The sequence below is a fragment of the Strongylocentrotus purpuratus genome, unplaced genomic scaffold (assembly GCF_000002235.5).
Source record: "Strongylocentrotus purpuratus isolate Spur 01 unplaced genomic scaffold, Spur_5.0 spur5_scaffold_15, whole genome shotgun sequence".
Taxonomy (NCBI): Eukaryota; Metazoa; Echinodermata; class Echinoidea; order Camarodonta; family Strongylocentrotidae; genus Strongylocentrotus; species Strongylocentrotus purpuratus.
In genome coordinates this window covers 23344940-23358672 of record NW_022145600.1, presented here as the reverse complement: position 1 = coordinate 23358672, position 13733 = coordinate 23344940, and the positions used below count along the sequence as shown (strand labels likewise).

The window sequence follows — 13733 nt, the reverse complement described above, 5'->3', positions numbered from 1 at the left end:
ACCCACGGATTGGCTGCCTAAGTACGAGGTAATGACAGTCGTGTATTAGCACCTCTATCGGATATCTCATGTAGTCGTGACAGGACGTTGCAGCAGACGTTTCACCAAATAGCCAGCCTTCGTTCAGGGTGAAAACCTTGAATGAATTAACGATGTGGTTGGGGGGAATTGATTTTTAATTCAGAGAGATTCATGCATGTACATATGTACGCGAATATGTACATTAAATGTGTGAATGAGCTCTGTAAGCTGGCGGATTAAAAGTATATTTAAATTTGATATGACTGTTATCAATACGTTGCTACCGAGTTACATGTGTCTTGAATTACACCACTTGTAGTTCAAATTCCTGTGATGGTAAACCTTCTATAATCAGAACTTAAGAAAAAGAAAAGAAAACATATGGTACAATTCATATCTATAAGATATTGCGGCACATAATACCGATATGACTCATTTGAAGTCGATGTTAATTTGTCCACAATATGATTGTGAATAGAGGTATATTGTGTAATTGAACTTGTTTTAAAAGTCATATTTTGCTAGTTTGTATCATGAAGTCATATGCATGTAGTTTCCGTTAAATTTTTCTTGAACTTTAAGCTCATTGGCAGATAACCCCATTAAATTGTAATGAAAACGAAAAAGCTGTTGTAGAATTTCTTTCTATAGACACACACACCTTACCAAACGGGAATCATGATCAACTGGCTCTTATTTCATGAAAATATTATGCATGCAGTCCGACATCTGTACCTTGTTATTTTCCATATTTTTTTTGTATCAAAAGTTTTTTTTTTTTCAAAGAAAAGAATCCCCTCTGAGAGTCTAAACTTGGCAAATTAACAGCGGCGTCAAAACATTGATCAACTTCTGGACTGCCTAACGAGAGGACAATGCTTCTGTGTACGCCAGCCCCTATTTCTTGTCTGACGTTTGAGAAGTCTTTGGCAGGTCGCCTAAACTGGCCTGTAATTTTATTCCCCCGGCGAACATCATCCCTGACTAATCGTCTTCAAGATGTGATAACTAGGGGTTTTGATAATCAAGGGCAAGTTTATGGGGGAGCTTAGAGACCTCCATTTGATTAACTGTGCAGGGGGTCAAAGGAAATATGGATTGACAGAAAGTGTGGAGAAAACGTGTGTTTACTCTTTCTTGGCCAGGCAAAGTTTTGGGGCTCAGTAGGAGCCATCCTGACTGTTCTTTAAATAAAGTTTTAATTTAAGCTTAAAGTTGTATCAGGGAAAAAAGGAAAAAGAATTTTAGTTAAAAATATGAAATCAGGAATCTCCATGTTTGAAGAATACATACATCCCTAGGGGTTAGGGAAGTTGGGGGATGTTTATGAACTTCATGAACAACCAAGGCCCTACAGATTTTCAAAGTTTTAGCCATTTTTTTAACACACAATTATAGCTGTAAGAAAGTAGGAAAGATGTTTACTGTAGGTTTATATAGACTAATTGAGCTATAGTTTCCTGTAGATCTTTTATAATTAATTACATTTTTTCGAAAGGAGAGCATCTAGAAATTAATAGAGTGGAACTGAAAAGTTGGTCTTTGTTCTTCTAAGAAAGCTTTTTTTCATTATTGGCAATTAGGAGCTCGGATGATCTTGTACGTGTAATACCTGGTGCCCCCATCCCCACCTCCCCCTCTTCACCGTTACTTTCACTCCCAGTCACTCTGTCTCTTAAGTTTCTGTCTCTGTGTCTCACTTCATCAGTTTCTTTTACTGTATCTTTCTCCCTTCATCCATCTGTTTCTGCATCTTTTGTCCTATTTCTGTCCCTTTTTAATAATAATAATATTACATAAGATTTAAAAGGCGCCAAATCCACTTGACAATCAAATGCTCAAGGGGCATCTTTCTTTCTATTGCTGTCCTTTTCTGCACTTAATTCTTCCTATTTCTGTCCATTTCTGTCCTTTTCTCTCTGATCTTTTCTCTTCAGATGTCTTCCTGTTTTTTTCTTCTCTTTTATTGTCTGTCTGTATCTGTCTTTCTTAGACTTGAGAACACCATCATTTGTTTTAACATGTTTGCTTTGCCTTTGATGTCTACGTGTGTGTACGTGAGGTAAATAAACAGTTTTATCATAAGAGGAAATCTGTGGTCTACCTTCTCATCCTTATTAGGTTTGTCTTCATCAGCTCAAAATTGCCAAATAGCCCGTTATTTCTGACTTGGGAAATAATCCTGAAGTTACGAATCGCGTCTTCATCAGCTCGAGACTCAACCTCGAAACTTGAAATCCGAGCTTGAGAAAATAGCTTGAGATATTTTGCTTAGCGTTCACACATAGTGTGAGTCTTCGGACTGGTGAAGACGCACCGGACAAATAGCGGGATATTTTGCAAACTAGCCCAAGATATCTCGGGATGAAATCTTGACTACATATCCTGCTAATTGAAACTGCAGGCTGAAAATGAAGACACAAACTAGCTGGATAATTTGCGATAGGGATAGTTAGAATAGCAGGTTATTTGGCAATCTCAAGCTAATGAAGACGGGCCTATTCTTACCCCATCTGCTGAGAGCCAGAAGGGCATTAACCCATATACACCATTCTGACTCTCAACAGACAATGTCTCATTTGAAAGAGAGAGAAAAAAGGGGAAAAAAGACAGCAAGATGACTTTCCTTCAGCTTTCATGCGCTGTCTCATGACCTAATTTTGGAACGGATTTCGAAGATCCTTGCCCCCTAGCCAACATTCGGGGGCGAGATATTACGTGTACGTGCAGTCACGCACATACACAGTAGCCACATGTAGTGACATTCATGGTAACTTAGGAAGCTCTTTATAAGCTATATCCTTCTTTAACAGATGTAATACCGAGCTTAGTAAGCGACCTACATATGCACACATTCAGCAGCCAACCCACAAACTTTGATCTTGGACTTAGAAAGAATTTGGCAGATTTTCACCACAGGATTATTGCCAAATGCTACATACACCTTTGATACACATTTGTGCGCAAAGAAATGTAATCCTTCAGAGCTTATGCGATTGATGTTGATTTGAATTTGAGATTTATATTAATTGATAGCAATTGGCAATATTGACTTAAGCTGATGATATCCCAGTAATGATTATTGGCATCAGACTCTCCAATTCAATGCCTCTTATTATGTGTGTTTTGTGTATTCATCTTACCGGTCTATGTAGGTAATATGAGACGGGTATTGTTTGTTACAAGCTCTATCTTAGCTTTCAGAGCCCGGATGTGAAGGAACATGTTCAGAGAATAAAAATGCCCCTGGATACACACAGTAATTATATAGCTACAATTTAGCATAATGTGGCATCTACATAGATTTCTCACATAAGAATCAGGAAATAATTTTTATAATATTTTTACAGACTACCTTTAATAGTCTATGCATGAAACATTTTTGTCCAAATTAAACCAAAGTTTGCAAAGTTTAACACATTTCATCCTCTGATGCCAAGTCAGCCGAAAGCCATGTATAAAGTCTTTTAATTTTTTTTAAAGAAGAGTATATATTTAAGATCGGTTTTTTAAGAGTGGAATTTTCAGTCTTCCGGTGCACTCCTGGATCTTCCCAGGACTAGTTGTGTCACCACTACAATGCATTATTTCCCTGGTCCAAAGTCCTATGTGCCTCAAAGATAACTGGAAAAACAAACACGGAAATGGAACAGATGGAACGTGTTGATATTTCAGCAATATTTAATTAATGTATGTTGCCAAAGTCAACTCTTATTTTAGGTTTAATAGTTTCCAATCTTTTTTTTTCTTCAAACTTTTTGGAATACTGGTAGCTATATATGTATTATATATGCACAGAAATCCAATATGAGAAAATAGAAGTAAATTTGAACTATTGAACCGATATGACCCCCTTGTATTTTGACTGTTGAGTGTTCATAAGAACCTTTAAAAACGATTATCAGTGAGGCCTGATTACCTTGTCTTTATTTATACTGCCATTGGAAATTGTATTAGTCATAGTCAAGAGGCATGTGGCTGTATCAGCCAGACTCACAAATACTTTTTGTGCTATGACCCCATTCCCATTAAGACCCCATTCAGACTTTCAAAAATTTGTCATATGGCTAAACAAGGAAAAAAAAAAAAAAACTTATAGCTATACGATATGTAATTCATTTTTATCCAGTCTGAACGTTTTATAACGAAATGTGTGTAGCGAAACGTTTGATTGAGCATCATTTTGCTTGGATATCGATTCCATCATTATTTTGCGATATGAAACCTAAAACTCACTTTGAAATTTAATCTTGAATCTAGTCCATTTGTATACCAGTTCTGTAAACTTTAACAGGGCTATCACTGCAACTTTATGTTGTACTTGGTACTCGGTACTTGGTTGAGTAATCCCTTTGGCAGCTCACTCAGGAAGCTATACTGGGATGGTAGGTGAGGCGACTTGTAGGGGCCAGGATCGACAGTTTGTGTCTGTGTGGTTGAGCCCTTTGTTAAAATGTTGTTAAAGTTTTGGGGTCCAGACTTAAATCGTTGGCGCCGATCGATGTATCCGTGCTGCCTCCTATAGTGTAGAGCCACCTTGAGTTTTTGGCATTAAATAGAATTTTCTGCTCTTTCATATTTTTAAATGTCTTCAAAAATGCTAATCAAGTATTTCTCAAATCGAATGATAATAATTCTTTTGGTTAAATGCTGTTCATGCAAATCAGTTTTGTGAGCTCATTCAATCGATGTTCATAAATTTGTAATTGATGCATTGTGTTAATATTTTGTGATTATTTTTATTTCCTTGTTCCATTTATATTACTTCACAGACAAAAGGACAACATCTCACATACACAAAGACTTGGATAACTACAGTTTAGTGATAAACCTTCCTCTGTAAGTACTTTCTGTCATATTTGTTTCTGTTTATATAAAAGGAGAGAAAGTGACAAATACTGGAGCTGCCTTCCAACAATTTAAATCTTGTGAGAGATCCAACTGATTTTTTGTTTTAATTGGACATCAAAAAAGATATGCAATGTAATTCTGTCTGCTCTATGAGTATTTTGGGGCAAACATTTTTTATTTTGTTGAAAATATATTGCATTTGCAGAAAACTACAGGTCAATTTTTGGAGTACACACATGAACATTAGACTCATGAGCTGACTGACATATTTGTTCATTGTTGGTTGCTGGGGCTGTTGGTCTATTGGGTTGAAGTATCCAGATAATTTGCCTTACTTTGTTGATAACCTTCATGTTAATGCATTTACAGACAGTAACATTACTTCGGCTAAGCTACTATAATAATCATCAGACCAATAATTGATTCTCTGCAACTCTGGATTGTAAAAGCTCAATGTATAGAGGGCTAGGCATGATGATTGATGGGCGATTAGTAGCAAATTGTTAAGGATTTCCCTCCTTTCTTTTCTATTTCTGACTTTAATCAAATGTTTAGAACTGCAGAGTCAAGTGTTCTTATCTCCGTGATTCACCATAGATCGGGTTCAAACCAGTTCTGTCTTCTTTCTCTATGTCACGTTTCCATCACATGTAAAACCACTAGAAAGCGAACTCCTGTGGACAATAAGACTTGAATCTTGAATCTGTTGCTCATGTGATGATAGCTAGCGATATCAAAAGCTTTTCAGTATAATACCATTGTGCATTTTTAAGCAGAATTTTTAACACTGTAGACTTTTATATTTGTACTTTTGTCTGGGTTCTTATGCAGCCAATAGGTTGTATTTGTGAAAGGTGAATAAATGATGTCCTGGATCGCGTTTATTGTACTCCGCTATATTTGGAGCTAAATGCCTTTGTAGGGGGTGCGTACATGAGACTGAGGAATATGAATTCACTTCTCTCAGACCTGCTATTGTTCGTATGGATTTTGTTTATAGATTGCAAGTTGTTCATTGGTCGTCAATGTTCTGATTCACTTCTTTTAGTCTGATGAAGATTCGTCTTATTTATTCAATCCTGACATGTTGAAATGATAATAATAATATGTTGTATAGTACATATCACATTATGATATAGCATCTATATGCACTGCCAAAGGACTTTGGTTTTTATTACTCCGGTTTTATATCTGGTATTCAAGGAATGAATCCTACCAGGTACCCACTTATTACACCCGAGTCAAGTGTGGCAAGTGTGGTAATGTCTTGCCAAAGGACATTAATGTTGCGACAGGATTTGAACCCATACCTTATGGTTCACAGTCCCAAGATTTATCCACTAGACCACAACACCTCTACTAATCAATAGTTAACATGTTCTTGCCATTATAGAGATGACAAATGTACAGGTAATAACCCAATAAACAATTCTCAGAAATACTTCTGGAAGGCTGTGGCACTGACAGGAAGTAATCAAAAGAGTTTTGTTATGATTAGTTTTGTTTTGTTTTTCAGTGCGCACAATGCCCACAGTGCCCTAGATACAATGTACACTGTTGGTCATAATGGTGGAATAATTATTTTTACCCCAGTTTAGGGAAGGATTTTTAAAAATTATTTAGTTCTAATAGATCTAGATAATGGCATACATTCTCAGATTCTATTGAATATTAATTTGCGAGTGTTTGTTTTGCGTGACTGCTAAATCATATGTGTGCTACTATGCTAATCAGCTAGGGAACCTACGTCCTTAAATCATAATTGACAGTAATGAGGATTAATGCCTCACAAAAGGGCACTAATATAGCTGATCGACACGATTTTTATCCTGGGGCCTCACAGTATTACGAGGCCATTGCTTAGCCCCTGAATCATGACTGTATGCAGTGTTTGCTAGGGTACGCGGCCCCTTCCACAAATCCCCCAAAACGAAGAAAGTGCAATAAATTTTCAAAAATTCATTGCATTTTCCCCCGGCCCCCAACAGGAAAAATTCTTCTGTGTGGCCATGTCTTGAACCATAATGCATGGCCCTGCAGAAGAATTTTTCCTGTTGGGGGCCGGGGGAAAATGCAATGGATTTTTGAAAAATTATTGCATTTTTTTCGTTTTGGGGGATTTGTAGAAGGGGCCGCGTACCCTAGCAAACACTGCGTACAGTCATGATTCAGGGGCTAAGCAATGGCCTCGTTACTGTGAGGCCCCAGGATAAAAATCGTGTCGATCAGCTATATTAGTGCCCTTTTGTGAGGCATTAATCCTCATTACTGTCAATTATGACTTAAGGACGTAGGTCCCTTAGCTGATTAGCATAGTAGCACACATATGATTAAGCAGTCACGCAAAACAAACACTCGCAAATTAATATTCAATAAAATCTGAGAATGTATGCCATTATCTAGATCTATTAGAAATAAATAATTTTTAAAAATCCTTCCCTAAACTGGGGTAAAAATAAATATTCCACCATTATGACCAACAGTGTATATAAACATCTGCATCATTGCAAAACACTATGAGTCAGACTTTGTGCTTTTAGAAAACTTGTACCGGTAGTTACGATGCATTTTCCTTCGACAAATGCCATAAAAAGTAATTAGCGTATGGGCCTATATGTTTCATTTAATTGCATATTGTTTGACTCTTTTTGTGCAATATCCCCCAAATGCTAATGAGAGATTCTACCCGCCCCCCCCCCCCCCATGTGGTATCAGTTCTGAAGAGGGGGTATATGATCACTTCCAACCCACCCTCAGAAAATGGACGATGTACATGCATACCCCCCCCCCCCCACTCCTATGTCACACTCAGCTTCCTTTTATATTGCACCCCACATGAAAAATATCATGATAATATAAAATTACTTTACCGGTATTTCATTTTTTTTTATAAAGCAACCTAGAAATATACAGTTCGCTCTGCACGTACATGCAATCAGGAATGAAAATGTTATTAGACGTCATACTGGTTTAGATAGAGTACATTCCCCCACCCCCTCCAATACCCCCACTTCATATGTCATACCCAGCTTCTATTACACCCACATGAAAAGTACCATGATAATATAAAATTACTTTACCGGTATTTCATTTTTTTTTATAAAGCAACCTACAAATATAGAGTTCACTCTGCATGTACATGTACAATTGAGAATGAGAATGTTATTAGACGTCGTACCAGATTAGATAGAGTGATAGCTTTGTAGGTTTGATGATTAGGATGTTACGTACTGGTTCAATGAATGATGGGGGTGTTTTGTAGCTAGACAAGAATAGCCAACCAATCATCATTATCTCTCAGTGTTGATTCAGGATGCTGTCCAACCATGTAAACCCTATCACTCCAGTTTTAAAGGGATCCGGTAACTTTGTCTCAGATTCTGAAACAAAATCCTGGATTTATAACTCATGCTGCAATGATAATTATAAACTTTTAGGTCAGTCAGGAACCCCCATGACTTTTACAAGCCGATTGCCTGTCTGATTATCAAGATATTTATGATTGAAATCAAAATTTCATAACACTACAGTCTATTGGGGAAAATGAGTATGGTAAAACCAGCCACTCAAAGATTTGTACTATTTTTGAGGCAGTTCTTGATCATTTTGAAGCGCGATTTTTTTTTTTAGGGCTTCAATATTACACAATATCACAGACACTGATAACAGGTAGGGCCATGCATCTCAGATTTAACATTGTTAAACGATGCCTTTAAAGCAGGATGTATAGTCTGATACTACCTGTACATGTACGTACAATATCAGTCTCATATCAGTTTTATTTAAAGGGCACCGTTCATCAAAAACGTTTTGCTTGGAAAGTAACCATTTACATCATGGTTCCATCCAATAAACATTTACCGTAAATCTCCGTGTATAAGGCGCACTTTTTTGCCGCTGAAAAAATTTGAAAGTCGGGGGTGCGTCTTATACACAGGTAGTTTCGATTTATGGCGCTATGCCTGGCAATGTCTCCTAGCTCAGTAATCAGTGTGTTGACTCACCACTCGGAAACTACAGCAACACTCAAATTTGTCTGTCATCTTGGTTTGAAAGTAATCTTTCTAATAGATCATGCATGACTATTGATGTTTGGCATAGAACACACTGCTTCTGCTAGGTGATGTGAGGAGGCTGGTGTGGGACACTTGGTATCATGAAGCCTTAGACTGTTGTTACTATTAATTGTGACAAGTTCACAACTTCAACTGCACCTCGATGTAAAATGAAGGTCCTTCCCCGCGTGGGTTTTCGGCAACAAAACAACAACAACAAAACAAAAAACAATTTTTAAAATTTTTTTAAAATTTTTTTTTGCCCCCAAAATAGGGGTGCGCCTTATACACAGGTGCGCCTTATACACGGAGATTTACGGTATATCAAATTGTTGTGTCAAAATTACTTCTGTAAAGAGATATTGCCATTTTTAATACTCTTTAAACAATGTCATTAGACTATAATACTTTAAAAATAGCTGCATAATTATTACCAGCTCCTATACGGTAATTAGTGTATAAGTGTATTGAAATATATAACACATTGTCATCATTGAAAAGTCTGTACCTTTGGTTTTGAAATAAAGACAAGCCATTTCAATTCATTAAGTTACAAAAAAAAATCAAATTCATAATAAAAATCTACCGTAGGTAACTATATCAAATGTGAAATTGAAATTAGATGAAATCTATGGAAGATTTTTGATTTGAATTAAACCTGAATGTCAATTTGAATTTGAATTTAAATGCGAATGTGATGTGATGTAAAGTTGAATATAAATTTGAATTTAAATGTAAATTTGGATTTGGATTTGAATGTGACTTTGATTTGTATCTGTTCACTCAAGTTCATATTCAAATCAAGCCTGCATAGTACTCAAAGAAGTACCATCCATACACTTGAAAGCAGATGTGAGATACTAACAATCTGTTGCCAGTCTCCAAGACATATATCCTCCAACGGTACATAACACAGTTGAATCATTCAAACATGACATGTTCGCATGCACGCAAACAGGATGGAGGGCATTATCGTCCAAAGTCCAGATATAGCTTAGAAACATTCACCTCAGAACAGATGTCATCGCTCTTTACTTCTCATTCAGTCTTAAGTAGGCCGGCTAAGGCTTGTCTTGATTGTGTTGTGTTTACCTTCTTTGTACGTTCGCACGTTCAGACACAAGGCTACACAGGTACGGTGCAATACAGGTGGGAAATTATTAAGTGAGCGGTATATAGTTTGTGGTGAGACAAATCGGAAGTCGGCCAAGATTTTGATACATATCCACAACTAGTGTATTCACAGACTTAGAGGTAAGGATTAGCTTACGGTAATTGTTGTCATGATTAATTATAGTATATTTTGTGCCTGTACAATCTTATTTACATGTTTAGTTATCAGTTAGTCAGAGATATTGAAAAACAGGGGCATGTAGTGGCCATTAGGGTTGGGATTTACCTTTTTTTAACCCCCGCAGTTATCCCTTCTCCTACTGCCGCTGCTTATATGTTAAAATCTGTCCAATCTTTGAACACATTGATTATCTTAGCGCATAATTCTCTCTTGACTGTTTTATACTTCTTATTAATTTCATAATTGATGTACAAAGTGTCTCTGGATTACATAAATTTATATTCACATTGTACCGGTACTTAACATCAAAATGCAGTTTTGGGTGTAATTTGACTTTTTTTTCCCCATGTATTATTTGATTTGAAAAATGGATAAAATGTTCCTTTTCTATCTATCTACCGGTAGATGTATTATTTTTCTTCAGTCATTCCATTTTTTGGTGCCAATTTAGGTTTGAATATTACATTTTTTGGTGTATAAAATGCTATGCGATAGCAATCGTGAGTGTAACTAGAGAGAGGTATACATTTAATAGCATCCGGTGACAGACTGACCACAATGTTTCCCTTGCCTCTCATTAAGACGACTTTTCATGAGACGCCACAGTGCTCCGCCTCAGTGCGTGAATAATGTGGTCACTGACTGGCAATTGAGTTGAAGCCCACTGTGCAGCAAATAGAAGGAAAGAAAGATGGGGCCTATTTGCCCCCTTCCGATTTGAAAAAGCAAATACTTTACCGCCTTTATTCCCATGCATCACTTGAATTCATAGCTGCCAACTATTCCTATTTTGGAAGAATATTTCCAACTTTTTGGCCCTCAAACTAATATTTTGAAACCTAGGTTCCTTTTCTTTTCTGAAAAATTATGTGTGAAAAGTATACAAAATGACTGTATAGTGTATTCCTAATTTTGCCTTGAGGAATTTCATAAACTTTGCTTTGGAAGGTTGGCAGGTATGAGAAATGGACATTCGCCTGCCAGAACCCTTTGGCCAAGTGGAATCATCTGTATACTGTTAGGACTCGAATTGCAAACTTGTGCCAAATAACAGATGAGGTCTAGCTAGTGGCAAAGCTAGGCCTAGGGGAGGTCCAAGGGGCAGTATGCCCCCACCCATGTATAGTACCTCCATAAAGTATATTCTCGTTTGGATTGAGAATGAAGCTGACTATCTGTAGGAATATATGCAAAGCTTTGCCTTTACTTTTTACAGTAGGCTCATTTACACCATGTTTATTTGTTTACATTTTTTTAAATGCTACTGGAAAAACCCATTAATAAAAACGTTGGTGTTTGCTTATTCCAACTTTTTAGTGAGTTTAGCGTGCATGCGCTACTTGTTGTTGCTCTGCATGCAATCGCACGGATGTGAGGCGAGTCACCTGACTAAAAACCAAAATCATTCACCCATGTTTCGAAAGCGGACATTTACTGCACAAAATCTGTGAAATTTCTGCCAGCCTTTCAAAAGACAGACACTCAAAGGTGGCTTTTTTTAAATGACGTATTTTCATCGTGTTTGCTGGTAGTTGCTTAGCGACTTCCAACGAAACACTGGAATGTGAGAAAAATCATCAATTTTATCTTGCAGTGTAAATGAAGCTACTGAGTTATTCATGCTGTATCAGGGTCATCTTGGCCTTCAACTGAATAATAAGTGATGATGATGCTTTAAATAGTCTTTGGTCCCATCTGTGGCATTCGATGACCCTCATGACTTTATTATTATCATCATTAAAGGGGAAGTCCACTCTAGGCCTGTGTTCATCAGACCTACGTTGCAAAATAACCCGCTATTTTAACTAGCCCGATCTCAAATTAGCCGGCTAATTTGCGTATTCATCAGCTCGCAGTTGCAATAAGCATGCTATTTGGTCGAGAAAATATCCCGAGAAATCTTGGTCTTGTTTCCAAAATAACCTGCTACTTGCAAATGAAATAGCGGGCTAATTTGTAACCATTTGTGATGAGTGTATCGATCTAGTGAAGAAGCAATTTCGAGCTTCTGGAAAATATTCTGAGTCTGAAAATAGTGGGTTATTTTGCAACTTAAGTTTGATGAGGACAGGCCTCATGGTATCTTTTTATTTGAATAAAATTAAAGGTATACATCTATACATAAATCACATTGTGGTGATAACTTTAACAATGAACTAGAAATGCAATCGTGTCACAACGATGTGCGTGCAATGACGCCATGTTTCTACGTGTCACGAAAGAGCTTCTCTCGCCCTATCCAGAGCAATTTGTACGAAGTCTGTAGCTTCTGTGATATTGGAGATAGGTAGGGCGAAAGAAAGGCCTCAACAGTGACCTTGATGGGATGGTAGTGACTATGCCTACGAAGTTTGAAAGAAATTGGGATATGGGAAAGGACGTGGAAAGGGCTCGCAAGCACTGCGTGCAAAAACCAAGGGGATTTGGTGCATGTTCGTCATTGCAATAAAGATCGTTCTGGGGGTCAAAAGCGTGAACCCGATATGCCCCATAGACAATGCGTGTAATGCATGAGCGGAAAACGTACAGGATCTGTATTATGACCGGAGTTAAATTGTTTTTTCTCTCTCTCTTTATGTCTCTTTATGAGCCGTATTTGGTATCATTAGAAAGAGAATTTCATGAATGTTAATGTAAACCACTCTCTTTTTTCCCATGATAATCCTATCGAAACACGTGATGTAAAATAGATTTATAGGACAAAATGGCGTCTTAAATAGCCACATTGACCAATTTTAAAAATCCGGCCATGAGGTGCCCTGCGTATTGGAACTCGGCATGTCACTGCAAATTTTCAAGGAAAAAAAAGGACGTTTAAGGGGCGAAAAGCAGTCTGAAAAAATGACGTCATAGCCGATACGTGTTAGATTCGGGCGGAAACTTGGCGGAATTTGTGTAGTGATCTTTGTTCAAATGCGATTTATTCACAATTTTCTGTGTGAACATATACTATACTTGGTATCATTCGAAAGGGCACTTCATTGCGGTCAGTTTGACACCATTGTTATCTTCGCGCAATGTATTGCACGCATTTAACGCGCTATCACGCAATGCATAGTAAATACATCATTTTTTGAGATAACTTTGCGCTGACATAATCAAATTTTACCAAACTTTGCGGACAGTTGTCACGTATATAAATACATGTGTGTGCCAAGTTTTATTGACGTACGTCAAAGGATCGTAATTTTAGAGCAAGTTGAAGTTATTTTGGAATTTTCTTGAAAATGGCGAATTTGGAGGGCAATTTTCTCAAATTTGGTCAGTGATAGGGTATATAATTTTGTATATGGCTGGAAAGGGCATATCTTCAAGTATCTAAATCCAAAAAAGGGTACGGGTTTGCCAAGCCATTATGGAGATACGGCCACAGAGAGAAAGCCAATTCCCAGAACTTTAGAGGGCGCTATTTATGTTGTGCAAAGTCATTGGAGCGTGAAATTTGGCATGGCTATGTGCAATTATGAGATAAGGATACTGTGAGATTTAAATACAAAACGGAATTTATATGA

At 37.2% G+C, this 13733-nt stretch overlaps 1 protein-coding gene across 3 annotated transcripts in view; it reads left to right on the top strand.

Annotated features, from left to right (window-relative positions):
• Window positions 1-13733, top strand: part of LOC115924096 (rho-related BTB domain-containing protein 1-like) — a 77874-nt gene that overhangs the window by 28048 nt on the left and 36093 nt on the right. For 2 of the 3 annotated variants that reach the window (XM_030985854.1, XM_030985855.1), the window contains one exon: window positions 4794-4860. The gene's annotated coding sequence lies outside the window, so the exon portion shown is untranslated. Of the gene's footprint in view, window positions 1-4793; window positions 4861-9374; window positions 10182-13733 lie in introns of those variants that run through there. The other variant, XM_030985856.1, reaches the window with a different exon arrangement.